Here is a 5,286-nt window from a genome sequence, read left to right as displayed (position 1 = left end):
GCAAAACTTTGTCTTCCAAGATGAAAGTCTTCCAGGCCTTTGCCCTATCGACTTTTACGTGGTGTTAGACTTGGTATCTATTTTGGTAAATATTGTAAATAGGGCTGTAGCCCATTAAGGGCTCCTTGCACTCTCTGAGCCGGTGGTGCATGTGCGGGGCGGTGTGTTTGCAAACATAATGCGTCTCTTTGGAAACAGGGCTGTGAATATTACTGTGGCCCAGTGACTCAGTATTAAACCAGCTGATTTGTCTTGCTGGCCTTCTGTTTTGTGTTTGCATTTTTGTTACCAGGAGCTCAGCAACCCTCAAAGGAGAGACCACGGAGAAGGGGAGGCCACAAAGACATCATCCCCTTCCTGGTTGTGGCTACATGAGTCCTCAAATGGTCAACATTTCTGGGCGTCTTGGGGCCCTTTCCAGCCAGCAACCACACTGTCCCCACTGATGTCCAAGAGGGGCTGGCCACAGGCAGTTTGCAAGTGCACTGATGACAACAGCCACGTCAGCAATGGTTTTGTTATCTAAGAAGCTGACACATAATGAAGAAACATAGAAAAATGGCCAAATGTCATAAGAAAGGAAAGCGGGGCCTGAAGTGTTGGTGCTGCCCTGCGTGTCCCCGTCACTGCTCAGCCACAGCGTCCCCATGTTTGGTGACCCTGGTCACGCACACCTGGGGCCCAGGCCAGGTGCAGCGGCCGTGGCGATCCCCCGAGGATGGAGCTCACCGTGGGCCGGGGGCACTGCTGGCAGCAGGGCCGCCTCTCAAGTGAGTGGTCAGAGGAAGAAAAATTAGGAAAAGGGGGCGAGATGGATAGAAGGAGTGAGCATGTATGGACTCCTGTGTAAAGAGTGTGAATCACAATTCTAGAAGTTTCTCATCACAGCCTCCCAGGGAGCGAAGTCGGTCCCCGCCCGCTGAGCCCAGGCTGTCACTCCCACACACATGCCCAGCAGCCTGCTGGCATCGCATTATCACAGGTCCCCAGACACTTGAGGTTTCGCTCTGGTTTCCCAGGCTGCCCACCTGTGTGTGTTCATGCGTATTTTTTTGATAACAGATTCTTGGGCGCCATTTGGTTGTTAGGGCAAAAGTGCCTAAAAAATACTGAGCTGAGAGCCCACCTGCAGCTCAGAGAAATAGGTGGCACATCCACCCATGGTAATTACCCATGATGTGATGCTCTGATCAATTAGTTTAGGACTGCGGGCTGTGAAAAGAAAAAGGCCTTAAGGAAAAGCTTGGAAACAACCAGGATTTATGAGTTCATGAGTCTCAATTAGGGAAAACAATATATTGAAAAATGTCCCTTTTTATACGGGCAAGGGAAATAAGTAGTGTCTGGTGATAGGATCACCAACTTAATTCTTTCAATAAATTCTTTTTCTTTAAAAGGAGAAGCTTAGAAGTGACAAAGACATTAGTTTATAAAAGAAAATTCATAGTTGGCAGTTATGTGCATTCTTGTGATAACCACGAGCAGTGATTTAAGTTGTTTTAGTACAGTCAACATTAATGCTACAATACTGTCACCATAAAATACAAATGTTTATGTTGTCTTTTCAAAATGCTTGCTCATCATATTGTAGAAACAAGACATCATCTAACGTTAGCCGATGTGTAAGGATGGTGGGTGGACAATATTCAAGAAATAGAACATAAAAACTCTCCTCGGGTCGGAAATGCATCGGTGAAGGGTGAGAGGCAGGGAAATCTAAATGCAGCTACATCCCATTTAGTGCAATAGATATTTTAAAGTTTTATAATTTGTATTTTAAAATTTTTAGAAAACTAGAAAATCTCTATCACAGAATTTCAAAGGTGAAAGTTTTACTTTTTTATTTAAAAAAATTAAACCAGGTGTTTTTTTAAATTGAGAAGGAAATGCCTGAATGTGCTAAAACAGTTCACACAGAAGCTCACCGATTCCATCCCTAAAACCTTCATACGGATCTGTTTCTTCCGGGACTTCCAGTGACTGTAACCCGTCAAGGGGTGTGTGCGTGTGTCCAGGAGTGACTTGGAAGGGGCACCGCATGTACATTTGGTTCTCACCTTGCTTTGCTTGCACATGAGTCTCTTTGCCATTTTTCTGCATCTCGTACACAGCTTTACTTTGGGCTGCGAGCCCAGTGAGGTGTAGCAGTTAGGTGAGTGGTGACTGGTGTGACAATAAACCTTACAGCCTCGTTTTGAGGGTTAAACAAGGTAATTCAGGAAACGTTTTAGCAGTGCCCAGCACAGGTTAAGTGCTGAAAACTTGTGATTGTTGCTGTCATTATTGTTTATGTATTATATCCATTGTTATCTATTACATTTAACTATTGTACGTCTGTACCATAATTTATTAACCAATTTGGGCTTTATTAGGTATTTCGGGTATTTATTGGGCTTTATTTGGGTATTCTCCTATCTTTTGCTGTGATAGTCAGGGCTGGAAGAAGCGTCCTTATGGCTGTACCCCCAAAGTACTTGGAAGATAAATTCCTGGCCGTGGTATTGTGCACAGGTACGTGGTTGGTTTTGGCAGATGGCCATAGGGTGCAGCAGAGATTTTGAGGCATTCTCCATACTGTGGGCCAGGCTGGAGGTGGGAACACTGATCTCCTGTTTCAGTTTACCTTTAGTTAGCACTGTAGTTTTGAGTCTTTTCATATTTATTAGCTATTGGAATTTATTTTTATGTAAATGTTTTGTGTCCTATGGCTATCTGTATTGGCTTGTTGGTCTTTTTCTCATTAATGAGCAGAATGTTTCATTCATGGTTTCATATTATATGCTTAAGTCTTTGAACATTTGAAATTCACTTTTTCATGAAAAGCAAAATAGGATTTCAGTTTTTTCCCCCAAATAACTTCCCTGTCCCTACCATTTATGGATTCATCTTTCATTTTACCATTTAGTTGAAAAACCAACTTGTTTATAATCTTCGTTTTCATACATGTGTGGGTCATTTCTGTATTATCAAATTCCAACCTATGATCTGTCCATGTGCAACTGGCAATAGACGTTACTCCAAAGAAGTTACGCTATTTGCTTTATTTTGTTGAGAACATTCATGTCGATATTCGTAAGAGATATTGGTATATAGTTCTATTTTCTTATGATGTCTTTGTCAGGTTTTAGTATTAGGGCAATATTGACCTAATAGAATGAGTTGGACAATATCCCCTTTTCTATTTTTAGGAAGAATCTATGAAGGGCTGATGTTAATTCTTCTCTAAACATTTGGTAGAATGCAACAGGGAAGCCTTAACTTAGCCTTGGCTTTTCTTTCTGAAGAATTTTTTGATTATTAATTCAACCTCTTATTTTAGATCTGTTTAGATTTTCCATTTCTTCCTGAGCCGTTTTCGTAGTTTTCATTTCTGTAGGAATTTGTCCATTTCCCTGAGGTTCTCTAATTTGTTGGGACACCGTTGTTCGTAGTGTTCCCTTGTCCTTTTTATTTCTGTTAGGTCAAAGTAATGCCCCCTCCTTCATTCCTAATATTAATAATTTGAGTCTCCTCTCTTTTTTTCTTGGTCAGTCTTCCTAAAGATTTGTCAGTTTTCTTGATCTTTTCAGAGAACCAACTTTTTGGTTTCATTGATTTTTCTCTATTATTTTTCTCTTTTTTATTTATCTCCCTCCAATCTGTGTTATTTCCTTCCTTCTGTTAGATTTAGGTTTAGTTTGCTCTTCTTTTTCTAATTCCTTAAAGTATAAAGTTAGGTTATTGATTTAAGATCTTTCTTGTTAAAGTAGACTAAAAATTTAAAGCTACAAATTTTCCTCTAAGCACTACTTTAGCTGTACCCCGTAAGTTTTATGTTATGTTTCATTTTTATTCATTCCAAAGTATTTTCTAATCTCCTTCGTCATTTCTTTTGTGTCTCATTGGTTATTTAGGAATGTTTTGTTTAATTCCCACATACTTGTGAATTTCCCAAATTTTCTTTTGCTCTTGATTTCATTCCATTGTGGTGAGAAAACATACTCTATGATTTTTAATGTTTTTTAATTTGTTGAGGCTTATTTTAAGGCCTAGCATCCTGGAGAATGTTCTATGTATGCTTAAGAAGAATGTATATTCTGCTTTTGGGGTAGAGTGTTCTTTCAGTGTTATATCTAGTTGATTTATAATCTTGTTCAAATCTTCTATTTCCTTACTGATCTTCTGTCTAGTTCCTCTATCTGTTATTGAAAGCGTTACGTTGACATTTCCAATTACTGTTGAATTATCTATTTCTCCCTTTATTTCTGTAAGTTTTTGCTTCATGTATTGTGGGGCTCTGTTGTTAAGTTCATATACATTTATAGTGTATTGATGGGTTGACCATCTTATCATTATAAAATGTCGTCCATGGTCTCTAGTAATGATTTTTGCCTTATACAGTCGTGCATCTCTTAAGACAGGATACAGTCTGAAAAATGATTTTTGTCATTGTGTGAGCATCACAGCGTACTTACACAAACCTAGATTGTTTAGCCTACTACAGACCTAGGCTATATGGTATAGTGGCTATACAGATTTATAAGCTATAAACCTACGTAGCGTATTACTGTATTGAATACTGTGAGCAGTTTTAACAAACCAGTAAGTATTTGTGTTATCTAAACTTAGTACAGTAAAAATATAGTATAAAAGATAAAAAGGGCTACACCTATGTAGGGCACTTGCCATTAATGGAGTGTGCAGGGCTGGAAGTTGCTCTTGTGAGTCCGTGAGTGAGTGCTGGGTGAATGCGAAGGCCTCGGACGTTACGCTGCTGTAGACTTCATAAACACCGTACACTTGGGCTACACTAAATTTATAAAGATATTTTTCTTTCTTCAATAATAAATTAACTTTAGCATATTGTAACCTTTTTACTTTATAAACTTTATTTTTTAAACCTTCCGACTGTATCATTTTTAACATTTAGCTTAGAACACAAATACAAGTACAGCTGTACAAAAATAATCTTTCTTTATATCTTTATTTTATAAGCTTGTTTATATTTTTAATTTTTAATTTTTTTAAACTTTTTAAACTTTTTTCGTTAAAAACTAAGACACAAATGCACACATTAGTCTAGGCCTACACAGGGTCAGGACCATCAGTATGACTTTTCACCTCCACATCTTGTCCCACTGGAGGGTCTTCAGGGGCAGCGACATGTATAAAGTTGTCACCTCCTATGATGACAATGCCTTCTTCTGGATACCTCCTGAAGGGCCTGCCTGAGGCTGTTGGGTTTTTTATTTGTTTTTTTTTAACTGCTTAGATTCTTTTCATTTTCTTTTTTTTTTTTATTTCAGC

The sequence above is a fragment of the Propithecus coquereli genome, unplaced genomic scaffold, assembly GCF_000956105.1.
Source record: "Propithecus coquereli isolate 6110/MARCELLA unplaced genomic scaffold, Pcoq_1.0 Scaffold423, whole genome shotgun sequence".
Classification (NCBI taxonomy): Eukaryota; Metazoa; Chordata; class Mammalia; order Primates; family Indriidae; genus Propithecus; species Propithecus coquereli.
Note: the sequence above shows the minus strand (reverse complement) of the source record.